General features: G+C 39.5%; 1 protein-coding gene across 1 annotated transcript in view; it reads right to left on the reverse strand.

The window, feature by feature from the left end:
• The window catches only part of DENND4A (DENN domain containing 4A), an 86,328-nt gene extending 73,250 nt beyond the window's left edge, over nt 1-13,078 (reverse strand). Inside the window, exon 1 of the mRNA XM_014518245.2 lies at nt 10,626-13,078. The gene's annotated coding sequence lies outside the window, so the exon portion shown is untranslated. The remainder of the gene's footprint in view (nt 1-10,625) is intronic.
• Nucleotides 13,079-13,566: the final 488 nt, after the last annotated feature.

Consider the following 13,566-nt stretch of genomic DNA (forward strand, 5'->3'; position numbering starts at 1 on the left):
GAATGCCGGAGAGCGAAAGGACTGGCCGAGTGAAAGGCACCAGCATGTCAAAACTGCTCACCGTTTACTCAGAGACAAGCTCTGGCAAGGGAACAGTGTTCTTAAGTTATTAAATGAAATATATCACAAGCATAAAAAAAGCACAATTGTTTCCACTATCAAGTTGCCTTAAAGTGATGAATGGATCAAACATGGCAATTTATTCTCTCTCAAAACACTAAACCAGTTGTCTAGAATGAAATGTGCATTAAGATGAAAGAAACCAAGTGGCAATTAACTAGAAAAAGCCACGGTACCAAGACGGACTGAACCAGAACACAAGTATACGGCAGATGTCACTGAGCGTGCTCCAGCCTTTGGGTAAGCAAGCCTTCCTCCGCACGTGCAACAGGGACTGCTCAAGGCTGTGCTGGGTCCGGACACCCGAACTGGGACCGTCTCTCCTACAATGATAAACATCTGCCCCCTAGAACATAAGAACAGCCATGTACTGGGTCAGACCACAGGGCCATCTTGCCCAGTATCCTGTGTCACGTCGCAGCAGAGAGCGGGTCCTGAAAGGGGGAGTGAACTGAGTATGACCAGAGTTTTTTTCTACTGTCCCAACAGGGTTGGTTTTCTTCTTTTTGCTGACCCAACACAGTGAGGAGGAAGCTACCTGTTTTAAATTCACAGGAGACGAGCCAGACTTAAGGGAGGGTGCTCGGGTCGTAGACTGGGGCAGAGAGCCAGGATGGGGAATGACTGGGACTGCAGGCTGGCAGAATTCAAGAGGGAAAACAAGGAGTTTCAAGACAAAGACTAATGGAATAAAATTCACGTTGAAAGAAGGGTTTACAGAACTGGGTGAGAAAGGGGAATTGGGAATGGCTGGGCAAAGAAGGTAGGGTAAAAAGCTTGACAGTAAATACCATCGGGACTGGAAGAAGATCCCAGGGAGGGAGATTGGGCCTGGGAGCTGGTTGGGATGAGGAGGAAAACTAGAAGCCAGGTTTAGTGGAGAAAGATTAATAGGACAAAAAGAGGGGATCAGGAAACTGAGAACAGGCTGGAAATGCAGCGGGGTGAGACTAGAAAAGCTGGGTGAGGAGACTGGAAATGGGGTGAAAAACTGGAAGAAAGAAGAAAGGCATGGCTAGTTGAGGAAAATGGAACTGGAATGAGGAACCATGGATGAACGAAGAGACAGGACTGGGCAGGAGGCACACAGCTGCATGGTGGAATGGGCAAATGCCTGTGCTTACTTCTGATCTCAATCTCTGTCTTGGTGGCCCCTCTGTACAAGGGGAATATTACCCCCAAATCTAAAGGAGAGCTGGAAAAATACATGTGCTATTGCTGGAAAGCTTTTAGAGACCACACTGATGAGCACCACAAAAGAATGAAGAAGAACAACTACTTCTGGTCTTCAGAGCTTGAAAAACCTGCAGCAAATAAGGCAGGGAACTACAGTGAGCACCATCCATTCCATGCAGTGAATAAGCCAAGGGTCTTGTGGAAAAAATAAGGATGGGCACACAGAATTAAAGCCCGTATCATAATGTACATGCGGAAGAGGGCCAAGATGGGCAATCCTAGTTCTGGCCAAGGTGGGCAATATATGGGCAATCCTAGTTCTGGCCTTTCCTAATGCCTAAGTATTTGACTGGCAACCTTAACATAACAGCCTTTTAGCTATGGAAAGCGTCTTGACATTTATGGTGTTAAATGTCACAACCCAAAGGGTGTGATTTTTGTTTTTGTGTGCGCTTTGGCACCACTGAATTATTTTCCCGCCAATTTGTAGCTTTCTTTGCAGGGTGCATTTCTTCTTTGCAGCACAGAAATGTTCGTTGCAAAGAGTTCCCGCCATTTGTATTCTAATTCGAGCCCCATTATTGGCTTTTGTGAAATTATTCACACGTGGCGGGGAAGGAGGAGACTTCACGCTGTGTGAAGATCTCTAGGCGCGGCGGAGCCTATCGGACCCAGTGCATTTCAAGCAGGCAACAGGGGTCTGATCAGCCTCTAGCCTCTCCCCGTCGCCGTTCGCAATCCCCGGCGTATCCCTCTCCCTGCGTGCAAAAGGACCCATGGAGCCTAGCAAGCTTCGTGTGAGTGAATTGTGAGTGAATAGAAGGATCCACGGAGCCTCGACAACTCCGTGGGAGTGATCCGAATATTGTCTGAGTCCTCAAACGAGGATTTAAGCGGAGCTGTGCCTGGGAAACTGTCCAGCCTACACCGCGACCATCTTCGGTGTAAGTAAACAATCTTGAATCAACCATTACGTGTCCGTGCCTAATTCTAGCGTGTCGCCTGTTTTCTCCGACCCAGCGTGCCCGGGCTGCTGGCCACAGCCCGCGCAGAGCACAAAAAGGGCCCGGATCGCTCCCGGCCCGCACATTAAATATCAAGCATTCTACAGGAGGCTGTTAATACACAAATAAAATCTCACCAGCATGTCTTAAGGCATATATATTTGCTGGTGAAGATAAGCTGGTAGAAAGCTCCACCCCAAATGAGCACACAACATATTAGTTACGTTAAATGGCAAATACCTTCTTCTTGAATTTACATGCTAGTATGCACTAGATTTTGACAGGTGGCTTTCCCAAATGCACAGCTCTAAAGCTGTGTAAAAATGTGGCTACACAATGGGAAAGATAGTGCAGGACTGCCCTGGCCAGATGGCAGGAACAGCCAGCTGTCGAAAACGCGAAAGCGCCTGCAGGTAGCAGGAGCAGGGGGGCAACAGCTAGGCAGCTCATCTACATGGATGCTTCTTACATGACTGTATTCTTCTGCAGTGTATCATTACTACTGAATTTTTTAAAATCCCTTATAAAGAATACAGAAACAAATGGTTATTGTACAAGATCAAGCGACGTTTAGATTGGCATGAAGCTAGCACAGCTGATGTATTGAATAGTACTGAATAGTCAGATCAGAGAAAAAGGAAGATGCTTTTTACTACTATCAGTTTTAGAAGACAACAGTTTTTAGCTAAGAGTACATTCTGTTAATAAAGGCCATTTTCATTTTGATCAGCTGCAGTGTCTCTGATGCCACTATCAATGGCATCAAACAGCTTACGCAACTGAAGTCACATTTCCCCAGGATCTCATGAGAGTAGACACAAATGTTGTCAAAATACTGATATGAAGAAAGAAAATCAGAGAAGACCCGGATCTTTCCTGGAGAAGTTTGTTTTCAAACGTATAGATAAAATTATATTTGTATGTGTGCAACTGACTGCACGCGGCTCAATATCTATAGTGCCAGTTAGACACACAAGCCTTTGCCTATGGCCTATCTGACCAGAACATTTCATTAATATTCTTTACGTACATTTACAACATTGCGAAGAATAAAGTGCACAACAGTTTTAGAATGATCAGAAAATGAGGCATGATTATTTTTGTATACAAAGATGGATTTCTACTTCAGGTTGATTTGTTTAATGTAAAATGTATTTTTCTTTTAACAAATGGTTTAAATTTGAAATTCAGATGGCCTATGTTGAGACCTCAGTTTATGATGTAAACTTGCTTTCCTCTTCTAATCCATAAGTAACAACCAGGGAAAAGAGGAGATTTACTAGAAGGAAAAAAGTTGGAGAACCTGGTGTCAGATTTGCAAAATATTTAGATACCTAAATATGTAGAAAAATGTAGAGAGTTAGGAAAAAGCACCTAAACAACTTTAGTGCAAAACTCCTACTGGTTTCATAAATACCTCTTGTTTCAAGTTACTATAGGCCATTTTCAGTCTGTTGAATTTACTAGCTGTCTTTGTTAAATGAGTCAGTTTTTAAAAGCAAAACCGCTAGCTTGCTAGCAATTTGTGTGTATCCAACATGTTTACGATAGCTTTACTTACCTAACATAAAGCAATTTAAATGTTATTTTTGTGCATTTAGTTCAATTGCAATTTCCATTCAAATACAGTCTGACACAAACATAATTAAAAAGTTATCTAGTAAATAAACACATCATTTCCCATTTTCTACCCAATCAAAATAATGCAAAATGAAGTATGTGTACAGTTTATTGTACGGTTTAGCAAAAAAACACAGGTCTACATTTAGTTGTGAATCAATGTTTGAATGGTTATACTAACTCATAAGAATGAACCTGACTCTGGAAAATATAACTAAAAGTCAAATACAAAACAAGATTAAAATCAATTATTCTAATCAAGGTTTCCTGCTTGCTGATTTAAGTCATGGTTAATATCTGTGATTTCAATCACTTTGTTTTAAACCAATCCACCCTGCTGAAAATGTACTTCAGGAGACTGAACAAAACTGGACTTTGGCTTGAAACCAACTGTTTGCTAGGAAGCTAAATTTCTGAGTTTGCAAGTCTTTCACCTTATTTGTAATCCTAGTTTTTACCTAGCTTTAGGACCATCAAGTTAGCCATGGTTGTCAAAGCTGCAAATAAGCCCTGTTTTCTTTGGTAAACTAACAATATATTTATTCAATTGAAATGGAGAAGTACAGCAATGGGAATGTTGTAAACCCCCCCTTTAATATCTAAACATCAATTTGTAGAGTAGTTAATGCTTCTACTCAAACACAATCAGCTTTGAACAGAGGGGCTGGGAACGACGGTATATGATAAAATTGACCGACTTCCTATTCACTTACAATCAGCTTCATGATATGTTATTTTTGCATGCATCTGAGTTAATCACAGATTTAGTTGATTATAATTTATTATTTGCCAAAAAAATCTAGGGTTGTCCTAGTCAAGTTAGTAATATACTTCCAAGGGACGTAAGGCCAAGCATCTTTCCATTTGTGACTGAAAAAGCCCCCACAGCAGTGCCCCAGCCGCACATGCACCTATTAGAATTTGAATCCTTTCCTCAGTTCAGCACAAGTTCAAGAAGCACCAGGACTACTACATTTTAACTGCAATTTAAAAAAAAAAAAAGTCTTTTAGTGATTATTCATCCTCTCATCAGATCTTTTTTTAATACAAAGCCTTGCAGCTGCAAAGTCTGTGATAAAACAAAAAAATAGGTCAAAACAATTCAGTGGCATATTAGTCAGGCAGGTTCAAACTTCTCTATGGCTGCTATGAAAGACTCATATGTACAATTGCAGCGCTGATGAGATAAGATTATGTGATCAGCATACTTCAGGCCCCAAAAAGAAGAGGAAAAAATGTAGTACCAATTTAACATGAAGTAAAAAAAAAAATCATGCTGAAAATGTGCGCGCACTCAGATGAATCTGAACAGAAGACATCATTATTGCACAGCTACAGAGTACCACACAGCTTTCTTTAGTAGCTTTCGTACCAAAGGATCCCAAAGCCTTTCATAACTGTTCATACTGCACCATTCTGCAAGTCGGCCTCAACTGACCAGGGAGGGAGAAACAAGGTAGTGAATAGGCAGACCGCACGACTGCTCCGGGTGCAAGCACGCAGAGATGAAATCCTCAGAGAGGATGCTACAGGGTCTTACTGTAACCTCTTACTGCAGCTCTCTGGAGGCAGCTGTGAATCCCTACTCAAGTCATGTAGCCTCTAGTGTTTGAAAACAGGATTTAATTATAAAGATTGGAATTCTTTATTTAAAGAGTACTGCCTTCCCATGAGTTCTGCAAACTTCCTTTGTGCCAGTGGTTCCTTACCTTTTAAAATGAAGCTTACAGGGACAGATGATATTCTCTAACACCAAAGATAACTGCTTCGTTTTAAAAACGAATCTATTTTGAGTTCAGTTAATAACAACATATATTTTTCAGACTTTATAGTTAAAAAAACCCACTATGTCTCAAATCTAGTTATTCCTAAAATAGAAGCTGTCAGAATTCAACCTGAAAAAATGTGTTAATGCCCGATTTCTGCGAGGTGCTAGCACTGTTTGTATCAAATCTTCCAAACAGAACATCATTTTCAGGCAAAAAAGCTTTATCAAAGCATGCATGCACCCCCCCACCTTGAAAGTTCAAATGTAAAAATGGACGTGATCTACTTGAAAAACATTTGGCTGAAAAAGTTGTGCTTTCCCACAACACACACTGTGCAGATCAGCCTTGTGCCTGCAGTTGATCCCAATGAAAGCAGAGTCCCAAGTCTTTACAGTAATACACCTGAGGTGACCTAATTGCCAGATCAGGATGTCTAGCTATAAATAAAGCCTAAAAATTACTAAAATTCAAAAACAGCAAAAAAAGGTATTTTCTTCTATTTGTTCTGCCTGGAGATATTTTGTGCATATGAGAACACCCTGTGTACAGTTTCAACTATGCACAGTTAATCAGTCAATTTCTCCCTTGCTGAAAAATTATTTAAAAATTAAGTTTATTTCAGGAAAATATTTATAAAGCATCTCTGAGAAGCCAGACTTTATGGAGGTTCATGCCACCAGTCTTTTTAAGATTATTTTACAGATCATAGTCCCCAAATATTCTAAAGCTTATGAATGCACAGTTGAGGTGCCAGACAGCATCTTAACTGTGCCCTCAATCAGTGCTATCAGCCTCCCATCTCCCTCTATTTTCTTTTGTATTTTGACCCAAGTGCCTCAAGTTACACACACAAGGTCCATACATACTATATACATATACAACACACCTGTCACTGGCATAGACCCAGCTAGCTTCCACCCCTTTCCCTGTTAAAATATAAAGACAGATGATGCAGGGAACACTTAACATGGCCCTGGAGTTTGAGAAAACAGTGGCAGGGACTGGCTGCGCTTCCCTCTCCCACATGGAGAGGTGGAGGATCCACATGTGAAAGGTCCCCTCTGTAAGCAGCTTTGGACAGTGGGGAGAGCATGTTCCAAACCCCACACAGATTTTAGAAGACATCACTAATCTATTGCATCCTTTTCCATTTTCAACCCAAGTAAATGTGGAAAGAGCACCACTATTTCTGCCAAATCTACTCTCTTCCTTTTCTCCTGTCACTCCCCTATGCATTTTCCTGCACTACGGGTTCCAGAACATACTTGTAGCCTTTCCCATCGTCCTGTGGGAAAGCAGCTCTACATGTTAATAACATCTGAACTATTTCACTGTGCCAAACAGCATACATTTCCCCTTAAACAATTACAAGCTTTTAGTGCTACGGAAACTACACTGAGCCACTAACTATGTAAAAATCACTTGTTCCCATATATCCTACAATCTCCAATGAATCACTGAAGTTGGGGATTAATGGTCTATAACAGTGGTTTTCAACCTGTGGTGCATGGACTCCAGGGGTCTGCAAACTATGTTTAAGGGGTCTGTGAAAGACAACTATGATCAAAAGTATGTGAATATCCACACTTACAATTCAAAAGGGTCTGCACCTCCATTTGAAATTTCTAAAGCGGTTTGCACCTTCATTCAAAAATTTTTTAGGGGTCTGCAAATAAAAAAAGGTTGAAAGACCACTGGTCTGGAACAACAAACAAAAGCTAGGATGATTCCCAAGCCGTCGTGTCAGATGATAATAGTTTCCAATTCCGGTTGCTCAAGACAGAAACCACTAGTATGTCAGAAGTGATGCTATTTTGAAAAGACAGTTATCAGAATGATGCGATTCTAAAAGGTAGAATATTTTGTCACCTGCCAAAGTTATAAATGACCAGCCTATGGCACTTGAAAGCTGGGATTCCCTTCTTCCACATCAGAATAATAATCTTGTTTCAGCGTTGCTAGCTCTCAAGATATTAAATAGCAGATGTGGCATTAGTACACCAGTCTAACAGTGCTTTTCTGGCCATGCTCCAAGAACTATCCTAGCTTGAAATCTGACACTTGCTGTAATCATCAACCTCATGAACTACCTAGCCAAGGTGACACACACAAAGCCGTTTCTTTGGTGGGACCAAGTCTGTTTTACTTTACTATTTCATATATCAAAAAAAATCTAATTAGTCCACTGTCTCAGAGACAAAGTTATGTCTATGCTTTATGTTTCAGCAGCAGCCTCACGGTCTCATACAAAGATTAGTATTTAGAAGGTGCAGGATTCAAAGATTTGCTGCAGGATGTCATGTTCATGTAACAACCAAAGACTAGATTGATTTAAGACAAAGACTCTTCTCAGAGTTTTGCTTCAGGTGAGTTTGTTACTTAACCATTTTCATATTCAGCAACATTTCATGCAATGAAACACTGGGGACTGAGTTTTCCTTGATATGCGTACTGCAATCACCTCTAATATTTGCATTAACATACTTGCCAATTAATGCCCCCTCCTTATAAAGATATTTTGATTCCTTAGCATATGCATTAATATATTCACAGAACAATCTTTTTATTAGCTTTTGAACCTTCTCAACAACACAATGGGCCTCACTCAGTCAAATGGGCATTTACATCAACTACATTTTATCCTTGTTGCCTTCTTGGGTTTATATTCTGCAAATCTGTATTGTGTTATACCTTTTATAGTAACAATTACTTTAAATTTGGGGGTTAGTTATTTTAATAATTTTTTTTTTTAAACTAAAACTTCACAATTTGTGAATTGTGTCTTCACAATTACTGATCTTTTAAATTTGTATGGAATTAGCATTTGTTTCTGCTATTCCTTGTCTGCCTATCAATATTCAATTTCTCATATTTAAATAAAATTAAAATGCAAAAACAGTATTGCAAGTGAATACCAATATTAGTGATCACACTATTATACAAATAAAAGCTACTTGTGTCAAGTAAAATACTGAATATACAATTAATTTGAGAATAAACAGACTTATGACACTGACATATAACTATTTTTATCTGATACACTAAAGGCCTTGCTATTTTTGCCTTTAATTAAAATGGACCAACATAGAAGAAGACATCAACCATTTACACAGGCTGTATCCATATCCTTTTTTAAGGAGAGGAAAGAAGCCATGCTGATATTCCTGCCACAGCTCACTAAAACACTAATTTGCTTATCATACTGGAAGCCAAGGAGTAAATACAAAGTGCAATGTATATACAATTTTAATTTTCATTATCATCCTGCTTTCTTACACACATTTAGAAAATCCTACTTAATTATACTCATTGCAGAACCAGTACCACCACCAGTATAATTCATATTTATGGGCAGCTACGCACAAGGAAGATTCTCAGCAACATTAAAAGATTAAGACTTGTAAAGCATACAGGACTAATTTTAGTACTGAAAGCAGAACCAACCTATTGTCAGTAGCGTGAAACATTCTGATGTTATAAATAGAGGCTTGTGGGGCTTAAGAAGACTGCACAGTAGACGTACATTTTCAGTCATACAGCCAAGATTAAGTACTACCCTGGGAAAGTCATCAAGAACAAGTCTTTTCAGAAACTACCAGTGAAGAACAGCAAATAACTAAATAGTGCTGTGGCACATATCACATGGGAAAGCTGCCCCTTTTATGATAAATTAAATATCACGGGACCGCACTCCTGCATCACACAGATATTAGTTTTGCTATTACACTTCCAGTAAAGCAACTCAAATTTGGTTTCTGTTTTCTGATAAGATCTATTTTCAACTGTCATCCAGGAATTGAAAGAAAAGAAAAACAAACAAAATAAACCCATGAGGATCCAGAGAAGCCTCTGGAACTCAAACCAGTTTATTTGTCTTTTCAGGTAAGAAACAAAGACTTTTTTACCAACTAAAATGTTTAAATATTTAAACTCCCCTGATCTTGCAAGGCAGTCCTTTGATCTTTCTGCCCACCTCCCCATTCCTGTCTGCATTTTCCTTTAAGAATACTCAGTATTTAGTTAGGATCTCTACTGTCCTTGTCAAAGCCTAAGCAGTATTTGATTGGGTTAAATATGAGGTTTTTCTTCACTATCCTATTCTGAATGGGATAATCTTCCAAGGAACAGAGAATGAACATTTTTCATGACAAGTTTGGAAAATGTAGGAGAGGACAACTACATAAGTTTCTGCAAAGTGTTGGAGAGATGTTGTAGCTGTGATGGTCAAGGATATATGTGAAGGGCAAGGATGTTTGTGAACGATATCCTTCACTGAACCAACTGCATGGTTGGGATAGAGTTAGACAAGTTTTTCAAATGAAGAGTATAAATGTTAAAAACACCATTTTCAGAAATATCCATTAGTATATAATTCTTCTAAATTTTCCCTTCAAATGGGCAACAAGATATGAAGGAACACAGACAAACACTGATACGCATTTTTTGAAATCTGGCAACAAGTCTCTAGTAGCCCGTAAGCATTTCAAAGAAAGCCTTCCAAATGGGAAGAAGGCAGCACTGCCTAACTTGGAAGACCTCACTTGTACACGCCTGCTGCTCGGGTTTGCCAAGCAGAAGTGATGTGAAACAGAACTGGTCAGGTTCACTATGACTATTCACAACCATTTTTCAGAAGGTGACACAGTCATGAATCACGTCTGCAATATCCTACTGCTTGCCAAAGTTACTGTTGACAGGAGTTACCCAGAAAGTAAAACCCTCCCCTCTTTCCTCGACTTGTAAAAATGCCTGGACAAAGCAGTATTATCTGTCTTCTCTCTATCAGGAAGAACAAATATAGAGACTTGAAGCAACAACAAAAACAACAAGTTATGCAGGGTAGACCTCCCGACTAATTAGCAGATCATAACAGCACTTTGGTGAAAATACCACTAACTTCCCCGTTCTTCACTGCAGCTTAGCGCAGCAGTCTTACCTTTTCATCAGGGCATTTCTCCTGTATTTTGCTTCTAGAGATGGTCCTTCCGTATCTAGCTCTGGCTAGCAGGGTTAAACATCCAGCTAACAGATGTCTGGTAAATATGTTTCATCACCTGCAAAACAGTAAAAGTTGAGCCAGATTCAGTGATCAAATGTTGTACCTATTATTTGCTCAATAGCACAAGTCACAGTAAATTAACACTTGTGACTTTTGATGTAGACTTGGTTTAACATGTATTGGATCTGTGTCACACAGACTGTAACACTAAAAAAGAGAGAGAGAGAAAAGTCTGATTTTTACATTGATTTAAAATTGAAATACCTGTTTTCGTGGAGTATTATCCTTTTTGTTACCTTCAGTCTAGCATTGTTTCATGCATTGAAAAAACTTGCAGAATAATGATAATTGATACTCTAAACAGAAGGGAGCTAGTTTCATTTTGATTCTCTCACCGTCCTCTGACAATCTCCCTCTTTCCACTCCCATTCGGGAACTCCCTAACTTTCTCTTTACTATACATGTTAAAACTGAAAGTAGTTTGGGTCTAATATCCTTTCAAGGCCTGGAGGAAAATGTCATTCATCTTTTCAAGATGCTGATATTCCAGCAGACGTCTCACACTTCTGCCACCCTCTGCAATACTCACTCTCATCCTCTCCTAGACCTATCCTTATTTCAGTACACCCCCCAACTATCACTAGATTTTTCCTCCCCATTTGCCATTACAACAAACAAACATTTTTTTGTTACATGATGTACTTCGTCACCAGGCCTTACCTAGGTTATTTATCTCACTGTTCTCTTAGTGACCCCGCTGCTTTTGATTTTTGAAAGGATTGACTTGATTAGATATATTCATTGGATAATCATTTTACTCTGTCTTTTTCAGTGAAATATACTTGAAAGGCCACCTCAAACAGGCAAACTTCTTATGCATAAATACATTCCCCCAACAGTAATTCTTCAGCATTCATATTCTGAAGAGTACTTCACTAGACAGATACTGTCTCCGACTCTGTTCCCCCAAGCTTAATTCTCAAAATGCTCTATACAATCGCAAACATGTATGGACCTGAGCTTGAGAACCACTACTTTAAAATATTCCCAGGCTTTTGGGGACATTTCTAGTGAATAATCATCTAGACATCCCACCCCCTCTTTTTTTTTTATTCCGAGAAATGTGTGCAGGCTGGGCACTTGCAGAGTTTAACGGGCTTCACTGTATTTCAAAGTAAAATACTTGAATGAGTTTGTGACATGCATATTACTTATGTCTGACAAACTGATTTTCTATTTTACTTTCTAGTAATTTTCCATATTGACCATTATCTGCTGTCAGACCAATTTTTGTCATAAATGATTTCTAAAGAAAAAAGGTCAGTGCTTTAAGGAAAAAAAAGAGAGACCTCACACTCTATAACTACTTTATTTAATTTTTTAAAAATACTTCCAATGGCAAGTCATTTCCAGTTGAATACATCTCAAAGATGCACATAACCATTTCCTTTCTAAGAGGGGGGACCTTTTCCAGATAAGCAGTTATATATGCAATGACTGCCAGTGCCCAAGTAAACATGTTCTGGTTTTACTCTGCTCTCCAAATCTTCATTGCAGCAATTACTTCCAATTTCTTTGCACCCTCTTGCGAGTCAAAAAGGAAATTACCTTACTCTTCCATGTCTACACTAGATGAAACAAGCAGCAGTTTTGCTCAAAAATTAATAAAAATAAAACTAAATGAAAAAAAAGCATAGGTTACAGCTACTTGAGGTTTCCCCCTCAAATGTCTCATCTTTCCTTTCAGTGGTCCAGCACCACTGCTGCCAATAATAAAAGATGAAGTAGAGTCAACTGGTCATCAAACTTTCGGTCACTGTATTGTATATAAGCTTTCAACGGTGATCTAGATAATGCTGCGGTTACAAAACAGCAGTGGCAGGTGCTTCTGGGTACTAAGACATCTACTACTGCTAGCGCTGTTGAAGGTGCACTGGTAGAAGGCTTGGGGAAATAAAGTTTGGTGCAGACAAAGTTGTAGAAAGAAGCTCTTAAAAAGCCTCATATCTGTTGTAGGGGGATAGGTCATAGCTGTGTTGGTGTAAGGACATAGGCAGACAAGTTTCTTTGGGTAAATGTGACCTTTTCTTAGACCAACTCAAATCTCAGTCGTTACATTAAGGGGCCTGGTTTGGAAGACCTTTGAAGTGAAGAGTTCTGCCACTGTGCCTGAAGTTCTCAAGACATGTACAAAGAATGACGAATACATAAAGCTTTGACATCCTCATTTCCCCTTTGGAGTACAAGGCCCTTGGGCACTGACCCCAACTCCCAAAGAACTTGTGCTAGCTGCCCCCCACTTAACAAAAAATAACCTTCATATCGTCAACATCATCTCATACTTCATAGGCTCTATGGTGCAGAGGTGAGAGATGATACCATGGGAAATCCCTCTCTCCCCACATTCACTCTCTCACCCTGTGGAGCACTAACCCCATAGGAGATATATAACTACCCCACAAGAGTGAGAAAAAAAAACAGAGCATGAGGATACATTACTCTGCACCAAAATGGACTTGATTATTTGCAACATCTCTTCTTATAAGACAACTTGTACAATTAAAATGAAACAAACAGTAGGATATTTAAGAGCTACATGAATGTGGCATCATTACAGAAATGCCTATTCATTTGTGCAGTTTCCCCAATTGCATGCAACAGAATACACGTACTTAGCCCAGATTGTCAGACCTCTTTATGTCTCAGACTTATTAAAAATGGGGAGGGACATGAAATAAGTGTCCAGTGACACAAGCTGAGATGCTAATGAAGCAAAAGCTCTATCATCCACAGACCTTAGACACCATGTCGGAGGTCTTAAGAAACGGCTGTTATCAGAGGACAAATGACTGTCGAGTCCTAATATGCAAGATAAGTC

This window comes from Alligator sinensis, unplaced genomic scaffold, assembly GCF_000455745.1.
Source record: "Alligator sinensis unplaced genomic scaffold, ASM45574v1 scaffold210_2, whole genome shotgun sequence".
NCBI lineage: Eukaryota > Metazoa > Chordata > Crocodylia > Alligatoridae > Alligator > Alligator sinensis.